This window comes from Durio zibethinus, chromosome 1, assembly GCF_047325235.1.
Source record: "Durio zibethinus cultivar Kanyao isolate XHJ-2024 chromosome 1, ASM4732523v1, whole genome shotgun sequence".
Lineage (NCBI taxonomy): Eukaryota > Viridiplantae > Streptophyta > Magnoliopsida > Malvales > Malvaceae > Durio > Durio zibethinus.
In genome coordinates this window covers 19592326-19616189 of record NC_143162.1, presented here as the reverse complement: position 1 = coordinate 19616189, position 23864 = coordinate 19592326, and positions in this window count along the sequence as shown.

Genomic DNA, 23864 nt, shown 5'->3' with positions numbered 1-23864 from the left:
CTAAGATCGGACCAGACTTAGGGTTGTGGCAGCATGCAGGGGGGGACCGGCCGATCCCTGGCTTGCGCATCCCGCCCCCTGGCCGACTAAGCGCCCGCACGCTCGTTTCATGGGTTGACTTAGGCATACGGAGTTCATTCCCAGTTTAAGCATACGGAGTTCATTCCCAGTCCAAGATCGGACCAAACCGAGGGTTACGGCAGCACGTGCTGGGCTCGGGCATGTGATGGTGCCGCATTTTTCTTCGCTGGGGCCCGTCACCTGAGCATCGCCGAAGAACCTGACCGACGGTATTAGGGTTCCGGCGATCGGGGGGGCCGGGGGGCTATCCGCACATAGGTGCGATGGGTTCGGGTACTTGGCCCCTATATTGGCCCCCTATCCCTCATCAAACCTCGAGAACTCACACCCCCTTAAAGAGCATTTCAGATTTTACAGGTTTGCTGCGAGTAGCAATTAAAGTGTCTGAAATGGGGACACTTTTTTCAAATGGCCACAAAATGTTGTACACTTCAAGTTTTTAGCTGAATTTTTTTGTGCATGCCAACAAAAATACAAGGATCACGTCTACCAAGTTAAGGGCCAAAAATCCTACCGAAAAACTTTTAAAAAATCCCGAACCGTAAAAAGTTTCAAAAATCATGAAAAATAGAAAACGAGTCGTCTTGCCGTGAAACTTCACGTGAAGGCTTAAGGGAACATTGTATAAATTTAGAAGATATAAAAATGGCATTGGCACACAGAAATATGAAGATGTGCCTAAACCCACCTACCACGCTATCGATCCACGGCTTGCGCATCCCGTTTCTCTGGCCGACGTAGTGCCCGCCCGCCCGCCCGTTCGCTCGTTTCGTCAGTTGGCTTAGTCATACGGAGTTCATTCCCAGTCTAAGACCAGACCAGACTGAGGGTTCCAGAAGTAGGATCGGTAGCACGCAGAGGGGGACCCGGCCGATCTCCGGCTTGCGCATCCTACCCCTCTGGCCGGCTGAGCGCCCGTACGCTCATTTTATGGGTTGACTTAGGCATACGGAGTTCATTCCCAGTCTAAGCATACAGAGTTCATTCCCAGTCTAAGATCAGACCAGACCGAGGGTTGTGGCAGCACATGCTGGGCTCGGGCATGTGCTGGTGCCGCATTTTTCTTCGTCGGGGCACTGTCGTCGAAGAACTTGACCGACGACGTTGGGGTTCCGGCAATCGGGGTGGCCAGGGGGGGTGTGCGCACATGATTTGTGATGGGTGCTGGCACTCGGCCCTTATATTGGCCCCCTATCCCTCATCAAACCTCGAGAACTCACACCCCCTTGAAGAGCATTCGAGATTTTACAAGTTTGCTGCCAGTAGCCATTAAAGTGTCTGAAATGGGGACACATTTTTGAAATGGTCCTGAAATCTTGTACACATCGAGTTTTTAGCTGAATTTTTTTGAGCATGCCAACAAAAATACAAGGATCATGTCTACCAAGTTTGGGGACAAAATTCCTTCCGAAAAACTTTTAAAAAACCTGAACCGCATAAAGTTTCAAAAATCGTGAAAAATAGAAAACGAGTCGTCTTGCCATGAAACTTCACGTGAAGGCTTAAGGGACCGTTGTATGAATTTACAAGCCATAAAAATGGCATTGGTACACGGAAATATGAAGATGTGGCTAAACCCACCTACCACCCTATTGATCCACGGCTTACGTATCCGTCTCTCTGGCCGAGGTAGTGCCCGCCCGCCCGCCCGCCCGTCTGCTTGTTTCGACGGTTGGCTTAGGCATACGGAGTTCATTCCTAGTCTAAGATTAGACCAGATCGAGGGTTACGACAGCACATGCTGGGCTCGGGCATGTGCTGGTGCCGCATTTTTCTTCGCCAGGCACCATCACCGGGGAACCTGACCGACGGCATTGGGGTTCTGGCGATTGGGGGGCTGGGGGTGTGCGCACATGATGTGCGATGGGTGCTGGTACTTGGCCCTTATATTGGCCCTCTATCCCTCATCAAACCTCGAGAACTCACACCCCCTTAAAGAGCATTTGAGATTTTACAGGTTTGCTGCCAGTAGCCGTTAAAGTGTCTGAAATGGGGACACTTTTTTCAAATGGTCACAAAATCTTGTACACTTCGAGTTTTTAGCTGAATGTTTTTGTGCATGCCAACAAAAATACAAGGATCACGTCGACCAAGTTTGGGGCCAAAACTCCTTTTGAAAAAATTTTAAAAAATCTAAAACCGTAAAAAGTTTCAAAATTTGTGAAAAATAGAAAACGAGTCGTCTTGCCATGAAACTTAACGTGAAGGCTTTAGGGACCATTGTATGAATTTACAAACCTTAAAAATGGCATTGACATGTAAAAATATGAAGATGTACCTAAACCCACCTACCACCCTATCGATCCACGGCTTGCGCATCCCGCCTCTCTGGCCGACGTAGTGCCCACCCGCCTGCCCGCCCGTTCATTTCGTCGGTTGGCTTAGGCATATGGAGTTCATTCCCAGTCTAAGATCAGACCGGACTGAGGGTTACGGTAGCAAGATCGGTAGCAAGCAGGGGGCAACCCAGCCAATCCCCGGCTTCCGCATCCCACCCCTCTGGACGGCTGAGCGCCCGCATTCTCGTTTCGTGGGTTGAATTAGGCATACGGAGTTCATTCCCAGTCTAAGCATACGGAGTTCATTCCCAGTCTAAGATCAGACCGAACCGAGGGTTACAACAGCACATGCTGGGCTCGGGCATGTGCTGGTGCTGCATTTATCTTCACCGGGCACCATCGTCGGAGCATCACCGGAGAACCTGATCGACGGTATTGGGGTTCTGGCGATCAGGGGGGTCGGGGGTGTGTGCGCACATGATGTGCAATGGGTGTTGGTACTTGCGCCTTATATTGGCCCCCTATCCCTCATCAAACCTCGAGAACTCACACCCCCTTAAAGAGCATTTGAGATTTTACAGGTTTGTTGCCAGTAGCCATTAAAGTGTCTGAAATGGGGACACTTTTTTCAAATGGTCACAAAATCTTCTACACTTCGAGTTTTTAGCTGAATTTTTTTGAGCATGCCAACAAAAATACAAGGATCATGTCTACCAAGTTTGGGGCCAAAACTCCTTTCGAAAAAATTTTAAAAAATCTCAAACCGTAAAAACTTTCCAAAATCTTGAAAAATAGAAAACGAGTAGTGTTGCCATGAAACTTCAGTGAATGCTTAAGGGACCATTGTATGAATTTACAAGCCATAAAAATGGCATTGGCACGTAGAAATATGAATATGTGCCTAAACCCACCTACCACCCTATCGATCCACAGCTTGTGCATCCCGTCTCTCTGGCCGACGTAGTGCCCGCCCGCCCGCCTGCCTGCTTATTTCGTCGGTAGGCTTAGGCATACTGAGTTCATTCCCAGTCTAAGATCGGATCAGACTGAGGGTTGCGGCAGCAGGATTGGTAGCACGCAGAGGGGGACCCAGTCGATCCCTGACTTGCGCATCCCACCCCTCTGGCCGACTGACCGCCCATAAGCTCGTTTGTGTGTATTGATTTAGGCATACGGAGTTCATTCCCAGTCTAAGCATATGGAGTTCGTTCCCTGTCTAAGATCGGACTGGACCAAGCGTTGCGGCAGCACATGCTGGGCTCAGGCATGTGCTGGTGCCGCATTTTTCTTCACCGGGGCACCATCGTCGGAGCATTGCCGGAGAACCTGACCGACGACATTAAGGTTCCGACGATTGGGGGGCCGGGGGGGTGTCCGCACATGATGTGCGATGGGTGCTGGTACTTGGCCCTTATATTGGCCCCCTATCCCTCATCAAACCTCGAGAACTCACACCCCCATAAAGAGCATTTGAGATTTTACAGGTTTGCTGCCAGTAGCCGTTAAAGTGTATGAAATGGGGACACTTTTTTCAAATGGTCACAAAATCTTGTACACTTCGAGTTTTTAGGTGAATGTTTTTGTTCATGCCAACAAAAATACGAGGATCACGTCTACAAAGTTAGTGGCCAAAACCCCTTTCAAAAAAATTTTAAAATATCTCGAACCGCAAAACGTTTCAAAAATCATGTAAAATAGAAAACTAGTCGTCTTGCCATGAAACTTCACGTGAAGGCTTAAGGGACCATTGTATGAATTTACAAGCCAAAAAAATGGCATTGGCACGCAAAAAATATGAAGATGTGCCTAAACCCAGCTACCACCGTATCGATCCATGACTTGCGCATCCTGTCTCTCTGGCCAGCATAGTGCCCGCCCGCCCGCCCGCTCGTTTCGTAAGTTGGCTTAGATATACGGAGAACCTGACCGGCGGCATTGGGGTTCCGGTGATCGGGGCGAACGGGGGGGGGGGTGTCCGCACATGATGTGCGATGGGTACTGGTACTTGGCCCTTATATTGGCCCCCTATCCCTCATCAAACCTCGAGAACTCACACCCCCTTAAAGAGCGTTTGAGATTTTACAGGTTTGCTGCCAGTAGCCATTAAAGTGTCTAAAATAGGGACACTTTTTTCAAATGGTCGCAAAATCTTGTACACTTCGAGCATTTAGCTGAATTTTTTTGTACATGCCAACAAAAATACAAGGATCATGTCTACCAAGTTTGGGGCTAAAACGCCTTCCAAAAAAATTTAAAAAAATCCCAAACCGCAAAAAGTTTCAAAAATCATGAAAAATAGAAAATGGGTCGTCTTGCCATGAAACCTCACGTGAAGGCTTAAGGGACCATTGTATGAATTTACAAGCCATAAAAATGGCATTGGCATGTGGAAATATGAAGATGTGCCTAAGCCCACCTAGCACACTATCGATCCACGGCTTACGCATCCCGTCTCTCTGGCCGGCGTAGTGCCCGCCCACCCGCCCGCTCGTTTCGTCGGTTGGCTTAGGCATATGGAGTTCATTCCCAGTCTAAGATCGGACCGAACTGAGGGTTGCAGTAGTGGTATCGACAGCACGTAGAGAGGGACCCCGTCGATCATCGACTTATGCATCCCACCACTCTGGCCGATTGAACGCCCGCACGCTCGGTTCGTGGGTTGACTTAGCCATACAGAGTTCATTCCCAGTCTAAGCATACGGAGTTCATTGCCAGTCCAAGATCGGACCAGACCGAGGTTTGCGACAGCACATGCTGGGCTCGGGCATGTGCTGGTGCTGCATTTTCCTTCACCGGGGCACCATCGCCAGAGCATCGTCGGAGAACCTGACCGATGGTATTGGGGTTTCGGCGATTGGGGGGCCGAGGGGTGTGCACACAAGATGTATGATGGGTGCTGGAACTTAGCCCTTATATTGGCCCCCTATCCCTCATCAAACCTCGAGAACTCACACCCCCTTAAAGAGCATTTGAGATTTTACAGGTTTACTGCCAGTAGCCATTAAAGGGTCTGAAATGGGGACACTTTTTTCAAATGGTCACAAAATCTTGTACACCTCAAGTTTTTAGCTGCATTTTTTTGTGCACGCCAACAAAAATACAAGGATCACGTCTACAAAGTTTGGGGCTAAACTCCTTCCGAAAAAATTTTAAAAAATCCCGAACCGCAAAAAATTTTAAAAATCGTGAAAAATAGAAAATGAGTAGTCTTGCCATGAAACTTCACATGAAGGCTTAAGGGACCATTGTATGAACTTACAAGCCATAAAAATGGCATTGACACACAGAAATATAAAGATGTGCCCAAACCCACCTGCCACCCTATCGATCCACGGCTTGCACATCCCGTCTCTCTGGCCAGCGTAGTGCTCGGCCGCCCACTCGTTTCGTCGGTTGGCTTAGGCATACGAAGTTCATTCCCAGTCTAAGATCGGATTGAACCGAGGGTTGTGGTAGTAGGATCGGCAGCACGCAGAGGAGGACGCTCCGGCCAGCTGAACGCCCGCACGCTCGTTTCGTGGGTTGACTTAGGCATACGGAGTTCATTCCCAGTCTAAGATCGGACCGGACCGAGGGTTGCAGCAGCACATGCTGGGCTCGGGCATGTGCTGGTGCCGCATTTTTCTTCGCCAGGGAACCATCACCGGAGCATCACCAGAGAACCTGACCGGCGGGATTAGGGTCCCGGCGATCAGGGGGCTGTGGGGGGGTGCACACATGATGTGCGATGGGTGCTGGTACTTGGCCCTTATATTGGCCCGCTATTCCTCATCAAACCTCAAGAACTCACACCCCCTTAAAGAGCATTTGAGATTTTACAGGTTTGCTGCCAGTAGCCATTAAAGTGTCTGAAATGTGGACAGTTTTTTCAAATGGTCACAAAATCTTGTACACTTCGAGTTTTTAGCTGAATTTTTTTGTGCATGCCAACAAAAATACGAGGATCATGTCTACCAGGTTTGGGGCCAAAACGCCTTCCAAAAAAATTTTAAAAAATCTTGAACCGCAAAAAGTTTTGAAAATCATGAAAAATAGAAAACGAGTCGTCTTGCCATGAAACTTCACGTGGAGGCTTAAGTTGTATGAATTTACAAGCCATAAAAATGGCATTGGCATGCAAAAATATGAAGATGTGCCTAAACCCACCTACCACCCTATCGATCCACAGCTTGCGCATCCCGTCTCTCTGGCCGGTGTAGTACCCGCCCACCTGCCCGCTCACTCATTTCGTCGGTTGGCTTATGCATACGAAATTCATTCCCAGTCTAAGATCAGATCGGATTGAGGGTTGTGGCAGCAGGATCAGTAGCACGCAGAAGGGGACCCGGCCGATCCTCGGCTTACGCATCCCTCCCCTCTGGCCGATTGAGCGCCCGGACGCTCGTTTCGTGGGTTGACTTAGGCATACGGAGTTCATTCCCAGTCTAAGCATACAGAGTTCATTCCCAATCTAAGATCAGACCAGACAGAGGTTTGCAGCAGCATATGGTAGGATCAGGCATGTGCTGGTGCCGTATTTTTCTTCGCCGCGGCACCATCGCCGGAGAACCTGACCGACGGCATTAGGGTTCCGGCGATCGGGGGGGTGTGCCCACATGATGTGCGATGGGTGCTGGTATTGGGCCCTTATATTGGCCCCCTATAATCATCAAACCTCAAGAACTCACACCCCCTTAAAGAGCACTTGAGATTTTATAGGTTTGCTGCTAGTAGCCATTAAAGTGTCTGAAATTGGGACACTTTTTTCAAATGGTCACAAAATCTTGTACACTTCGAGTTTTTAGCTGAATTTTTTTACGCATGCCAACAAAAATACAAGGATCATGTCTACCAAGTTTGGGGCCAAAACTCCTTTCGAAAAGATTTTAAAAAATCCTGAACCACAAAAAGTTTTGAAAATCGTGAAAAATAGAAAACGAGTCATCTTGCCAAGAAACTTCACATGAAGGCTTAAGGGACCATTGTATGAATTTACAAGCCATAAAATTGGCTTTGGCACACAGAAATATGAAGATGTGCCTAAACCCACCTACCACCCTATCGATCCATGGCTTGCGCATCCCGTCTCTCTGGCCGACGTAGTGCCCGCCCGCCCGCTTGTTTCGTCAGTTGGCTTAGGTATATAGAGTTCATTCCCAGTCTAAGATTGGATCGGAACGAGGGTTGCGGCACCAAGATTGGTAGCAGACAGAGGGGGACCCGATTGATCCCCGGCTTGTGCATCCCACCCCTCTGGCCGGCTGAGCGCCCCCGCGTTCCTTTCGTGGGAGGACTTAGGCATACGGAGTTCATTCCCAGTCTAAGATCGGATCGGACCGAGGGTTGCGGCAGCACATGCTGGGCTCGGGCATGTGCTGATGCGGCATTTTTCTTCGTCGGGGCAACACCGTCGGAGAACCCGACCGACGGCATTAGGGTTTCGATGAACGGTGGGGCCGGGGGCTGTGCGCACATGATGTGCGATGGGTGCTGGTACTTGGCCCTTATATTGGCCCGCTATTCCTCATCAAACCTCGAGAACTCACACCCCCTTAAAGAGCATTTGAGATTTTACAGGTTTGCTGCCAGTAGCCATTAAAGTGTCTGAAATGTGGACAGTTTTTTCAAATGGTCACAAAATCTTGTACACTTCGAGTTTTTAGCTGAATTTTTTTGTGCATACCAACAAAAATACAAGGATCACGTCTACCAAGTTTGGTGGGAAAACTCCTTCCGAAAAAATTTGAAAAAAATGCCGAACCGTAAAAAGTTTCAAAAATCATGAAAAATAGAAAACGAGTCGTCTTGCCATGAAACTTCACGTGAAGGCCTAAGGGACCATTGTATGAATTTACAAGCCATAAAAATGGCATTGGCAAATGTAAATATGGAGATGTGCCTAAACCCACCTATCACCCTATCGATCCATGGCTTGCGCATCCCGTCTCTCTAGCCGACGTAGTGCCCGCTCGCCCGCTCGTTTCGTAGGTTGGGTTAGGCATACGGAGTTCATTCCAAATTTTAGATCAGACTGGACCAAGGGTTGCGACAGCAGAATCAATAACACAGAGAAGGGGACCCTATCGATTCTCGGCTTGCGCATCCCGCCCCTCTGGCCGGCTGACTTAGGCATACGGAGTTCATTCCCAGTCTAAGATCAGACCGGACCAGGGGTTGCGACAGCACATACTGGGCTCGGGCATGTGCTGGTGCCACATTTTTCTTCGTCGGGGCACCATCGTCGGAGAACCTGACCGGCGGTATTGGGGTTCCGACGATCGGGGGGGTCGGGGGGCTGCGCACATGATGTGCGATGGGTGCTAATACTTAGCCCTTATATTGGCCCCCTATCCCTCATCAAACCTCGATAACTCACACCCCCTTATTGAGCATTTGCGATTTTACGGGTTTGCTGCCAGTAGCCATTAAAGTGTCTGAAATGGGGACACATTTTTCAAATGGTCAGAAAATCTTGTACACTTCGAGTTTTTAGCTGAATTTTTTTGTGCATGCCAACAAAAATACAAGGATCACATCAACCAAGTTTGGGACCAAAACTCCTTCCGAAAAAATTTTAAAAAATCTCGAACCGTAAAACGTTTTAAAAATCGTGAAAAATAGAAAACGAGTCGTCTTGCCATGAAACTTCACGTGAAGGCTTAAGGGACCATTGTATGAATGCATAAGCTGATCCCCAGCTTATGCATCCTACCCGCACGCTCGTTCAGTGGGTTGACTTAGGCATACGTAGTTCATTCCCAGTCTAAGCATACGAAGTTCTTTCCCAGTATAAGATCGGACCAGACCGAGGGTTATGGCAGCACATGCTGGGCTCGGGAATGTGCTGGTGCCGCATTTTTCTTCGAGGGGCACCATCGCCGGAGAACCTGACCAACGACATTGGGGTTCCGACGATCGGGGGGGCCGGGGGGTGTGCGCACATGATGTACAATGGCTGCTGGTAGTTGGCCCTTATATTGGCCCCCTATCCCTCATCAAACCTTGAGAACTCACCACCCCTTAAAGAGCATTTGAGATTTTACAGGTTTGCTGCCAGTAGCCGTTAAAGTGTCTGAAATGGGTACATTTTTTTCAAATGGTAACAAAATCTTGTGCACTTCGAGTTTTTAGCTGAATTTTTTTGTGCATGCCAAAAAAAATACAAGGATCACGTCTACCAATTTGGGGCCAAAACTCTTTCCAAAAAAATTTTAAAAAATCTCGAACCGTAATAAGTTTCAAAAATCGTGGAAAATAAAAAACGAGTCATCTTGCCATGAAACTTCACGTGAAGGCTTAAGGGACCATTGTATGAATTTACAAGCCATAAGAATGGCATTGGCATGCAGAAATATGAAGATGTGCCTAAAGCCACCTACCACCCTATCGATTCACGGCTTGCGCATCTCATCTCTCTATCCGATGTAGTGCCCAACCGTCTGCCCGATCGTGTCGTCGGTTGGCTTAGGCATACGGAGTTCATTCCCAGTCTAAGATCAGACCAGACTGAGGGTTGCGACAGTAGGATTGGCAGCGCGTAGAGGGGGACCCAACCGATCCTTGGCTTGTGCATCCCGCCCTTCTAGCCAGCTGGGTGCCCGTACGCTCGTTTCATGGGTTGACTTAGGCGTACGGAGTTCATTCCTAGTCTAAGCATATAGAGTTCATTCCCAGTCTAAGATCGGACCAGACCGAGAGTTGTCGCAGCACATGCTGGGCTTGGGCATGTGCTGGTGTCGCATTTTTCTTCGTCGGGGCACCATCGTCGGAGAACCTAACCGGCGGCATTGGGGTTCTGGCGATCGGAGGGGGCCAGGAGGGGTTGTGCGCACATGACGTGCGGTGGGTGCTGGTACTTGGGCCTTATATTTGCCCCCTATCCCTCATAAAACCTCGAGAACTCACACCGCCTTAAAAAGCATTTTACATTTTACAGGTTTGCTGCCAGTAGCCATTAAAGTGTCTGAAATGGGGACGCTTTTTTCAAATGGTCACAAAATCTTGTACACTTCGAGTTTTTAGCTGAATTTTTTTTGTGTAAGACTACCATGTTTGGGGCCGAAAATCCTTCTGAAAAAATTCTAAAAAATCCCTAACCGCAAAAAGTTTCAAAAATCAAGAAAAATAGAAAACGAGTCTTCTTGCCATGAAACTTCACGGGAAGGCTTATGGCACCATTGTATGAATTTACAAGCCATAAAAATTGTATTGGCACGTAGAAATATGAAGATCTGCCTAAGCCCACCTACCACCCTATCGATCCACGACTTGCGCATCCCGTCTCTCTAGCCAACATAGGGCCCGCCTGTCCGTCCGTCTGCTCGTCTCGTCGGTTGGCTTAGGCATATGGAGTTCATTTCTAGTCTAAGATTAGACCAGACCGAGGGTTGCGGCAGCAGGATCGGCATTACGCAGAGGGGGACTTGGCCGATCCCCGGCTTACGCATCCTGCCCCTTTAGCCGGCTGAACGCTCGTATGCTCGTTTCGTGGGTTGACTTAGGCATACGGAGTTCATTCCCAGTCTAAGATCGGACCAGACCGAGGGTTATGGCAGCACATGCTGGGCTCGGGCATGTGCTGGTGCTGCATTTTTCTTCATCGGGGCACCATCGCCGGAGCATTACCAGAGAGCCTGACCGATGACATTGGGGTTCCTACGATCGGGGGGGCCGTGGGGGGTGTGCGCACTGATGTGCGATGGGTGCTGGTACTTGGCCCTAATATTGGCCACCTATCCCTTATCAAACCTCGAGAACTCACACCCCCTTAAAGAGCATTTGAGATTTTATAGGTTTGCTGCCAGTAGCCATTAAAGTGTCTAAAATGGGGACACTTTTTTCAAATGGTCACAAAATCTTGTACACTTCAAGTTTTTAGCTGAATTTTTTTGTGCATGCCAAAAAAAATACAAGGATCACGTCTACGAAGTTTGGGGCCAAAACTCCTTCCAAAAAAATTTTAAAAAATCCCGAAGCGCAAAAAGTTTTGAAAATGTGAAAAATAGAAAACGAGTCGTCTTGCCATGAAACTTCACGTGAAGGCTTAAGGGACCATTGTATGAATTTGCATGTAGAAATATCATGATGTGCCTAAACCCACCTAGCACCCTATCGATCCACGGCCTGCGCATCCCGTCTCTCTGGCCGGCATAGTGCCCGCCAGCTCGCCCGCCTGCTCGTTTCATTGGTTGGTTTAGGCATATGGAGTTCATTCCCAGTCTAAGATTGGACCGGACAGAGGGTTACGGTAGCAGGATCGGTGGCACGTAAAGGGGGACCTGACCGATCCCCGGCTTACCCATCCCGCCCCTCTGGCCGGCTGAGCGCCCGCACGGGCATTTCGTGGGTTGACCTAGGCATACGGAGTTCATTACCAGTCTAAGCATACGGAGTTCATTCTCAGTCTAAGATCGGATCGGACCAAGGGTTACGGCAGCATATCCTGGGCTTGCGAATGTGCTGGTGTCGCATTTTTCTTCGTCGGGGCACCATCGCCGGAGAACCTGACCGACGGCATTGGGGTTCCGACGATCGGAGGGCCGGGGGGTGCACGCACATGATGTGCGATGGGTGCTGGAACTTGGCCCTTATATTGGCCCCCTATCCCTCATCAAACCACGAGAAATCAAACCCCCTTAAAGAGCATTTGAGATTTTACAGGTTTGCTGCCAGTAGCCATTAAAGTGTCTGAAATGGGGACAATTTTTTCAAATGTTCACAAAATCTTGTACACTTCGAGTTTTTAGCTGAATGTTTTTGTGCATGCCAAAAAAAATACAAGGATCATGTCTACCAAGTTTGGGACCAAAAGTCCTTCCGAAAAAAATTTAAAAAATCCTGAACCGCAAAAAGTTTCAAAAATCGTGAAAAATAGAAAACGAGTCGTCTTGCCATGAAACTTCACATGAAGGCTTAAGGGACCATTGTATGAATTTACAAGCCATAAAAATGGCATTGGCATGCAGAAATATGAAGATGTGCCTAAACCCACCTACCACCCTATCGATCCACGGCTTACGAATCTCGTCTCTCTGGTCGGCGTAGTGCCCGCCCACCCACCCGCCCGCTCATTTCGTCGGTTGGCTTAGCCATATAGAGTTCATTCCCAGTCTAAGATCAGACGGGCCCGAGGGTTGCGACAGCAGGATCGACAACACGCAGAGGGGGACCCAACCATTCCTCGACCTGCGCATCCTACCCTACTGGCTGGCTGAGCGCCCGCATGCTCATTTTCTGGGTTGACTTAGGCATACAAAGTTCATTCCCAGTCTAAGTAAACGGAGATCATTCCCAGTCTAATATCAGACCAGACCAAGGGTTGCGACAGCACATGCTGGGCTCGGGCATTTGCTGGTGTCGCATTTTTCTTCGTCGGGTCACCATCACCGGAGCATCATCGGAGAACCTGACCGGCAGCATTAGGGTTCCGACGGTCGGGGGGGCTAAGGGGTGTGCGCACATGATGTGCGATGGGTGCTAGTACTTGGCCCTTATATTGGCCACGTATCCCTCCTCAAACCTCGAGAACTCACACCCCCTTAAAGAGCATTTGAGATTTTACAGGTTTGCTGCCAGTAGCCATTAAAGTGTCTGAAATGGGGACACTTTTTTTCAAATGGTAACAAAATCTTGTACACTTTGAGTTTTTAGCTGAATTTTTTTGTGTATCCCAACAAAAATACAAGTATCATGACTACCAATTTTGGGGTTAAAACTCCTTTCGAAAAAATTTTAAAAAATCTCAAACCGTAAAAAATTTCAAAAATCATGAAAAATAAAAAACGAGTCGTCTTGCCATGAAACTTCACGTGAAGGCTTAAGAGACCATTCTATGAATTTATGAGCCATAAAAATGGCATTGGCACACAGAAATATGAAGATTTGCCTAAACCCACCTACCACCCTATCGATCCATGACTTGCGCATCCCATCTCTCTAGCCGATGCAGTGCCAACCTGCCCACCCACCCGCTCGTTTCGTAGTCTAGTATCGGACTAGATCGAGGGTTGGGGTAGCAAATACTGGGCTCCGGCATTTGCTGGTGTCACATTTTTCTTCGCAGGGTCACCATCACCGGAGCATCGCCGGAGAACCTGACCCGCGGCATTGGGGTTCTGACGGTCGGGGGGGCCGAGGGGTGTGCGCACATGATGTGCGATGGGTGCTGGTACTTGGCCCTAATATTGGCCACCTATCCCTCATCAAACCTTGAGAACTCACACCCCCTTAAAGAGCTTTTGAGATTTTACAGGTTTGCTGCCAGTAACCATTAAAGTGTCTGAAATGGGGACATTTTTTTCAAATGATCACAAAATCTTGTACACTTTGAGTTTTTAGCTGAATGTTTTTGTGCATGCCAACAAAAATACAAGGATCAAGACTACCAAGTTTGGGGCCAAAAATCCTTCCGAAAAAATTTTAAAAAATCTCGAACCGTAAAAATTTTTAAAAATCGTGAAAAATAGAAAACGGGTTGTCCTGCCATGAAACTTCACGTGAAGGCTTAAGGGACAATTGTATGAATTTATGAGCCATAAAAATGGCATTGGCACATAGAAATATGAAGATTTGTGCAAACCCACAAATCACCCTATCGATCCACGGCTTGCGCATCCCGTCTCTCTGGCTGGCGTAGTGCCTGCCCACCCGTCGCCCTCTCATTTCATCAGTTGGCTTAAGCATATGGAGTTCATTCCCAGTCTAAGATCAGATCGGACCGAGGGTTGCGACAGTAGGATCGGCAGCACGCAGAGGCGGACCCGACTGATCCCTGGCTTACGTATCCCACCCTTCTGGCCAGCTGAGCGCCCGCACGCTCATTTCATGGGTTGACTTAGGCATACGGAGTTCATTCCCAGTCTAAGCATATGGAGTTCATTCCCAATCTAGGATCGGACTGTACCGAGGGATGCGGTAGCACGTGCTGGGCTCGGGCATGTGCTGTGCCGTATTTTTCTTCGAGTTTTTAGCTTAGTTTTTTTGTGCATGCCAACAAAAATACAAGTATCACGTCTACCAAGTTTGGGGCCAAAATTCCTTCCAAAAAAATTAAAAAAAATCCCTCACAGCAAAAAGTTTTGAAAATCGTGAAAAATAGAAAACAAGTCATCTTGCCATGAAACTTCACGTGAAGGCTTAAGGGACCATTGTATCAATTTACAAGCCATAAAAATGGCATTGGCACGCAGAAATATAAAGATGTGCCTAAACCCACCTACCACCCTATCGATCCATGGCTTGCGCATCCAGTCTTTCTGGCCGGCGTAGTGCCCACCCGCCCGCCCGTCCGTTCGTGTCGTCGGTTGGCTTAGGCATACGGAGTTCATTCCCAGTCTAAGATCAGACCGGATCGAGGGTTACGGCAATAGGATTGGCAACACGTAGATGGGGACCTGGTCGATCCTCGCCTTGTGCATCCTACCCCTCTGGCCGACTAAGCACCCGTACGCTCGTTTCGTGGGTTGACTTAGGCATACGGAGTTCATTCTCAGTCTAAGATTGGACTGGACCGAGGGTTACGGCAGCACATACTGTGCTCGGGCATGTGTTGGTGCCGTATTTTCCTTCGTCGGGGCACCATCATCGAAGCATCACCCTTATGTTGGCCCCCTATCCCTCATCAAACCTCGAGAGCTCACACCCCCTTAAAGAGCATTTGAGATTTTACAAGTTTGCTGCCAGTAGCCATTAAAGTGTCTAAAATGGTCACAAAATTTTGTACACTTCGATTTTTTAGCTAAATTTTTTTGTGCAATCCAACAAAAATAAAAGGATCACGTCTACCAAGTTTGGGGCCAAAACTCCTTCTGAAAAAATTTTAAAAAATCCCGAACCATAAAAAGTTTTGAAAATCATAAAAAAAAGAAAACATGTTGTCTTGCCATGAAACTTCACGTGAAGGCTTAAGGGACCATTGTATGAATTTAAAAGCCATAAAAATGGCATTGGCATGCAAAAATATGAAGATGTGCCTAAACCCACCTACCACCCTATCGATCCACGGCTTGTGCATCCCGCCTCTCTTGTCGGCATAGTGCCCGCCCGCCCGCTTGTTTTGTCGGTTGGCTTAGGCATACGGAGTTCATTCCCAGTCTAAGATCAGACTAGACCGAGGGTTGCAGCAGCAGGATCGACAGCACACAGAGGGGGACCCGACCGATTCTTGCCTTGCACATCTCGTCCCTCTGGTCGGTTGAGCACCTGTACGCTCGTTTCATGGGTTGACTTAGGCATACGGAGTTCATTCCCAGTCTAAGCATACGGAGTTCATTCCCAGTCTAAGATCGGATCAAATCGAGGGTTGCGGTAGCACATGCTGGGATCGGGCATGTACTGGTGCCATATTTTTCTTCGTTGGGGCACCATCACCGGAGCATCGTCGGGGAGCCTGACCGACGACATTAGGGTTCCGATGATCGGGGGGGCCGAGGGGTGTGCACTAATGATGTGCGGTGGGTGCTAGTACTTGGCCCTTATATCGGCCCCTTATCCCTCATCAAACCTCAAGAACTCACACCCCCTTAAAGAGCATTTGAGATTTTACAGGTTTGCTGCCAGTAGCAATTAAAGTGTCTGAAATGGGGACACTTTTTTCAAATGGTAACAAAATCTTGTACACTTCGAGTTTTTAGCTGAAATTTTTTTTGCATGCCAACAAAAATACAAGGATCACGTCAAACAAGTTTGGGGCCAAAACTCCTTCCGAAAAAATTTTAAAAAATCCCAAACCGCAAAAAGTTTCAAAAATCATGAAAAATAGAAAACGAGTCATCTTGCCATGAAACTTCACGTGAAGGCTTAAGGGACCATAGTATGAATTTACAAGCCATAAAAATATCATTGGCACACAGAAATATGAAGATGTGCCTAAACCCACTACCATCCTATCGATCCATGGCTTGCGCATTCTGTCTTTTTGGCCGGCGTAGTGCCCGTCCGCCCGCTCGTTTCATCAGTTGGCTTAGGCATACAAAGTTCGTTCCCAGTCTAAGATCAGACGGAGTTCATTCCCACCCCTTTGGCTGACTGAGCGCCTGCACGCTTGTTTCGGGGGTTGACTTAGGCATACGGAGTTCATTCCCAGTCTAAGCATATGGAGTTCATTCCTAGTCTAAGATCGGATCGGACCGAGGGTTGTGGTAGCACATGCTGGGCTCGGGCATGTGCTGGAGCCATATTTTTCTTCGTCGGGGCACCATCGTCGGAGCATCGTCGGAGAACCTGACCGGCGGCATTGGGGTTCCGATGATCGGGGGGGCCGGGGGGGTGTGCGCATATGATGTGCGATAGGTGCTGGTACTTGGCCCTTATATTGGCCCCCTATCCCTCATCAAACCTCAAGAACTCACACCCCCTTAAAGAGCATTTGAGGTTTTACAGGTTTGCTGCCAGTAGCCATTAAAGTGTCTGAAATGGGGACACTTTTTTCAAATGGTCACAAAGTCTTGTACACTTCGAGTTTTTAGCTGAATTTTTTTGTGCATGCCAACAAAAAAGCAAGGATCATGTCTGCCAAGTTTGGGGGAAAAAATCCTTCCGAAAAAATTTAAAAAAATCCCGCCCACTCGTTTCGTCGGTTAGCTTAGGCATAGGCAGTTCATTCCCAGTCTATGATTAGATCGGACCGAGGGTTGCGACAGCATGATCGGTAGCATGCAGATGCTAACCCGATCGATCCCTGGCTTGCGCATCCCATGCCTTTGGTCGGCTGAGCGCCCGCACACTCGTTTCATGGGTTGACTTAGGCATACGAAGTTCGTTCCCAGTCTAAGCATACGGAGTTCATTCCCAGTCTAAGATCGGACTGGACCGAGGGTTGTGGCAGCACAAGCTAGGCTTGGGCATGTGCCAGTGTCGTATTTTTCTTCGTCAGGGCACCATCGTCCGAGCATCGTCGGAGAACCTGACCGGTGGCATTGGGGTTCCGACGATCGGGGGGGCCGGGGGGTGTGCACACATGATGTTCGATGGGTGCTGGTACTTTGCCCTTATATTGGCCCCCTATCCCTCAACAAACCTTGAGAACTCACACCTCGTTAAAGAGCATTTGAGATTTTATAGGTTTGCTGCCAGTAGCCATTAAAGTGTCTGAAATGGGGACACTTTTTTCAAATGGTCACAAAATCTTGTACACTTCGAGTTTTTAGCTGAATGTTTTTGTGCATGCCAAAAAAAATTAAAGGATCATGTCTACCAAGTTTGGGGCCAAAACTCCTTCCGAAAAAATTGTAAAAATTCTCGAACCGTAAAAAGTTTCAAAAATCGTGAAAAATATAAAACGAGTCGTCTTGCCATGAAACTTCACGTGAAGGCCTAAGGGACCATTTTATGAATTTACAAGCCATAAAAATGGCATTGCCACGCAGAAATATGAAGATGTGCCTAAACCCACTTGCCACCCTATCGATCCACGGCATGTGCATCCCGCCTTTCTGGCCAACGTAGTGTCCGCCCGATCGTTTCGTCGGTTGGCTTAGGTGTAGGGAGTTCATTCCCAGTCTAAGATCGGCTTGGAGCGAGGGCTGCGGCAGCAGGATCGATAGCACACAAAGGGGGAGCCGGCCGATCCTCGGCTTGCGCATCCCACCCTCTAGCCGGTTGAGCACCCGCACGCTCGTTTCGTGGGTTGACTTAGGCATACGGATTTCATTCCTAGTCTAAGATCGGACCAGACCGAGGGTTATTCTTCGTCGGGGCACCATCACCGGAGAACTTGACCAGTGGTATTGGGGTTCTGACGATAGGGGGCCGGGGGGGTGTGCAGACATGATGTGTTTTGGGTGGTGGTACTTGGCTCTTATATTGGCCCCCTATCCGTCATCAAACCTTAAGAACTAACACCCCCTTAAAGAGCATTTGAGATTTCACAGGTTTGCTGCCAGTAGCCATTAAAATGTCTTAAATGGGGACATTTTTTTTAAATGGTCATAAAATCTTGTACACTTCGAGTTTTTAGCTGAATATTTTTGTGCACACCCACAAAAATACAAGGATCATGTCTACCAAGTTTGGTACCAAAACTCCTTTCGAAAAAAGTTTAAAAAATCTCGAGCCGCAAAAAGTTTCAAAAATCGTGAAAAATAGAAAACGAGTCGTCTTGCCATGACATTTCACGTGAAGGCTTAAGGGATCATTGTATGAATTTACAAGCCATAAAAATGGCATTGGCACGCAAAAATATGAAGATGTGCCTAAACCCACCTACCACCCTATCGATCCACGGCTTGCGCATCCCGTCTCTCTGGCCGGCGTAGTGCCCGCCCGCAAACCCGTCCGCTCGTTTCGTCGGTTGGCTTAAGCATACAGAGTTCATTGTCAGTCCAAGATCATACCGAACTGAGGGTTGCGGCAGCAGGATTGGTAGCACGTAGAGTGGGACCCGACCGATCCCCGGCTTGCGCATCCCGCCCCTTTGGTCGACTGAGCGCCCGCATGCTCGTTTCGTGGGTTGACTTTGGCATACGCAGTTCATTCCCAGTGTAAGATCGAACTGGACCGAGGGTCGCGACAGTGCATGCTGGGTTCGGGCATGTTCTGGTGCCATATTTTTCTTCGTCGGGGCACCATCGCTGGAGCATCATCGGTGAACCTGACCGACGGCATTGACGTTCTGACGATCAAGGGGGCCGGGGAGGGTGTGTGCACATGATGTGCGATGGGTGCTGGTACTTGGCACTTATATTGGCCCCCTATCCCTCATCAAACCTTGAGAACTCACACCCCCTTAAAGAGCATTTGAGATTTTACAGGTTTGCTGCCAGTAGCCATTAAAGTGTCTGAAATGGGGACACTTTTTTCGAATGGTCACAAAATCTTGTACACTTTGAGTTTTTAGCTGAAATTTTTTGTGCGTGTCAACAAAAATGCAAGGATCACATCTACCATGTTTGGGGCAAAAACTCCTTCAAAAAAAATTTGAAAAAATCCTGAACCGTAAAAAGTTTCTAAAATCATGAAAAATAAAAAATGAGTCGTCTTGCCATGAAACTTCACGTGAAGGCTTAAGGGACCATTGTATGAATTTACAAGCCATAAAAATGGCATTGGCATGCAGAAATATGAAGATGTGCCTAAACCAACCTACCACCCTATCGATCCACGGCTTGCGAATCCCGTATCTCTGGCCGACGTAGTGCCCGCCCGCTCGTTTCGTCGGTTGGCTTAGGCATACGGAGTTCATTCCCAATCTAAGATCAGACTGGATCGAGGGTTGTGATAGCAGGATCGACAGCACGCAAAGGGGGACCTGGCCGATCACCGACTTGTGCATCCCGCCCCTCTGTCCGACTGAGTGCCCGCAGGCTCGTTTCATAGGTTGACTTAGGCATACGAAGTTCATTCCCAGTCTAAGCATACGGAGTTCATTCCCAGTCTAGGATTGGATCGGACCGAGGGTTGCGATAGCACATGCTGGGCTCGGGCATGTGCTGGTGCCACATTTTTCTTTGTCAGGGCACCATCATCGGGGCATCGTCAGAGAATCTGATCGACAGCATTGGGGTTCCGATGATCGAGGGGGGACAAGGGGGTGTGCGCACATGATGTGCGATGGGTGCTGGTACTTAGCCCTTATATTGGCCTCCTATCCCTCATCAAACCTCAAAAACTCACACCCCCTTAAAGAGCATTTGAGATTTAACAAGTTTGCTGCCAGTAGCCATTAAAGTGTATGAAATAGGGACACTTTATTCAAATGGTCACAAAATCTTGTACACATCGAGTTTTTAGCTGAATTTTTTTGTGCATGCCAACAAAAATACAAGGATCACTTTTACCAAGTTTGGGGCCAAAACTCCTTCCAAAAAAATTTAAGAAAATCCCAAACTACAAAAAGTTTCAAAAATCGTGAAAAATAGAAAACGAGTCATCTTGCCATGAAACTACACGTGAAGGCTTAAGGAACCATTGTATGAATTTACAAGCCATAAAAATGGCATTGGCCCATAGAAATATGAAGATGTGCCTAATCTCACCTACCACCCTATCGATCCACGGCTTGCGCATCCCGTCTCTCTGGTCGATGTAGTGCCTCCCCGCTCGCCCACCCGTTCGTTTCGTCGGTTGGCTTAGGCATACGGTGTTCATTCCCAGTCTAAGATGAGACTGGACCGAGTGTTGCATTTTTCTTTGTCGGGGCACCATCACCGGAGCATCGTCGGAGAACCTGACCGGCGGGATTAGGGTTTCGACGATCGGAGGGGTCCGGGTGTACGCACATGATGTGTGATAGGTGCTGGTACTTGGCCCTTATATTGGCCCCCTATCCCTCATCAAACCTCGAGAACTCACACCCCCTTAAAGAGCATTTGAGATTTTACAGGTTTGCTGTCACTAGCCATTAAAGTGTCTGAAATAGGGACACTTTTTTCAAATGGTCACAAAATCTTGTACACTTCGAGTTTTTAGCTGAATTTTTTTGTGTGAGCCAAAAAAAATACAAGGATCACGTTTACCAAGTTTTTAGCTAAAAATGGCATTGGCATGCAGAAATATGAAGATGTGCCTAAACCCACCTACCACCCTATCGATCCACGGCTTGCGCATCTCGTCTCTTTGGTCGATGTAGTGCTCGCCCGCCCGTCCGCCCGCTCGTTTCATCGTTTGGCTTAGGCATACGACATTCATTCCCAGTCTAAGATCAGGCCGGACCAAGTGTCGTAGCAGCAGGATCGATAGCACGCAAAGGGGGACCCGATTGATCCCCGGCTTGCGCATCCCACCCCTCTGGCTGGCTGGGCACCTGTACACTCGTTTCGTGGGTTGACTTAGAGATACGGAGTTCATTCCCAGACTAAGCATACGGAGTTCATTCCTAGTCTAAGATCGAACCGGACCGAGGGTTGTGGTAGCACATGCTAGGTTTGGGCATGTGCTGGTGCCGTATTTTTCTTCATCGGGGCACCCTCATTGGAGAACCTGACAGGCGGTATTGGGATTCCGACGATCGGGGGGCCGGGGGGTGTGTGCCCATGATGTGTGATGGGTGCTGGTACTTGGCCCTTATATTGGCCCCCTATCCCTCATCAAACCTCGAGAACTCGCATGCTTAAAGAGCATTTGAGATTTTACAGGTTTGCTGCCAGTAGCCATTAAAGTGTCTGAAATGGGGACACGTTTTTCAAATGGTCACAAAATCTTGTACACTTTGAGTTTTTAGCTGAATTTTTTTATGCATGCCAACACAAATACAAGGATGACGTCTACCAAGTTTGGGGCCAGAACTCCTTCCGAAAAAATTTTCAAAAATCTCGAACCAAAAAAAGTTTCAAAAATCGTGAAAGATAGAAAACGAGTCGTCTTGCCATGAAACTTCACGTGAAGGCATCAGGGACCACTGTATGAATTTACAAGCCATAAAAATGACATTGGCACACAGAAATATGAAGATGTGCCTAAACCCACGTACCACCCCATCGATCCACGGCTTGCGCATCCCGTCTCTCTGGTCGGCGTAGTGCCCGCCCGCCCGTCCGCTCATTTCGTCAGTTGGCTTAGGCATACAGAGTTCATTCGCAGTCTAAGATTAGACCAGACCGAGGGTTGCGGTAGCAGGATCAGTAGCACGCAGAGAGGGACCCGACTGATCCCTGGCTTGCGCATCCCGCCCCTCTGGCCGGTTGAACGCCCGCACGCTTGTTTCATGGGTTGACTTAGGCATACTGAGTTCATTCCCAGTTTAAGCATATGGAGTTCATTCCCAGTCTAACATCAGACTGGACCGAGGGTTACGGCAGCACGTGCTAGGCTCGGGCATGTCCTGGTGTCGCATTTTTCTTCATCGGGGCACCATTGCCGGAGCATCGTCAGGGAACTTGACCAACGGTATTAGGGTTCCGACGATAGGGGGCCGGGGGAGTGTGCGCACATGATGTGCGATGGGTGATGGTACTTGGCCCTTATATTGACCCCCTATCCCTCATCAAACCTCGAGAACTCACACCCCCTTAAAGAGCATTTGAGATTTTACAGGTTTGCTGCCAGTAGCCATTAAAGTGTCTGAAATGGGGACACTTTTTTCAAATGGTCATAAAATCTTGTACAAATCGAGTTTTTAACTGAATTTTTTTGTGCATGCCAACAAAAATACAAGGATCATGGCTACCAAGTTTCGGGCCAAATCCCCTTCTGAAAAAGTTTAAAAAAATCTCGAACCATAAAAAGTTTTGAAAATCGTGAAAAATAGAAAACGAGTCATCTTGCCATGAAGCTGCACGTGAAGGCTTAAAGGACCATTGTATGAATTTACAAGCCAAAAAAATGGCATTGGCATGCAGAAATATGAAGATGTGCCTAAACCCACCTACCACCCTATCGATCCACGGCTTGCACATCCCATCTCTCTGGCCGGCGTAGTGCTCGCCTGCCCGCTCATTTCGTCGGTTGGCTTAGGCATACGGAGTTCATTCCCAGTCTAAGATCAGATCGGACTGAGGGTTACGGCAGCAAGATCGGTAGCATGCAGAGGGGGACCCGGCCGATCCATGGCTTGCGCATCATGCCCCTCTGGCTGGCTGAACGCCCGCACGCTCGTTTCGTGGGTTGACTTAGGCATACGGAGTTCATTCCCAGTCTAAGCATGTGAAGTTCATCCCCAGTCTAAGATCAGACCGGAGCGAGCGTTGCGACAGCACAAGCTGGGCTCGGGCATGTGCTGGTGCCGCATTTTTCTTCACCGAGGCACCATCGTCGGAGAACCTGACCGACGTCATTGGGGTTCCGGCGATCGGGGGGGCTGGGGGGGTGCACACATGATGTGCGATGGGTGCTGCTACTTGGCCCTTATATTGGCCCCCTATCCCTCATCAAACCTCGAGAAATCACACCCCCTTAAAGAGCATTTGAGATTTTATAGGTTTGCTGCCAGTAGCCATTAAAGTGTCTGAAATGGGGACACTTTTTTCAAATGGTCACAAAATCTTATACACTTCGAGTTTTTAGCTGAATTTTTTTGTGCAAGCCAACAAAAATACAGGGATCACATCTACCATGTTTGGTGCCAAAACTCCTTCCGAAAAAATTTTAAAAAATCCCGACTCGTAAAAAGTTTAAAAAATTGTGAAAAATAGAAAACGAGTCATCTTGCCATGAAACTTCACGTGAAGGCTTAAGGGACCATTGTATCAATTTAAAAGCCATAAAAATGGCATTGGCATGCAGAAATATGAAGATGTGCCTAAACCCACCTACCACCCTATCGATCCACGACTTGCACATTCCGTCTCTCTGGCCAGCATAGTGCTTGCCCGCCCGCCCGCTTGCCCGCTCATTTCGTCGGTTGGCTTAGGCATACGGAGTTCATTCCTAGTCTAAGATCAGGCCAGACCAAGGGTTGCGGCAGCATGCAAAGAGGGACCCGATCGATCCCCGGCTTGCGCATCCCGCCCCTCTGGCCGGCTGAACGCCCGAACACTCGTTTAATGGGATGACTTAGGCATACAGAGTTCATTCCCAATCTAAGCATATGGAGTTCATTGCTAGTCTAAGATCAGACCAGACTGAGAGTGCAGCAGCAGGATCGATAGCACG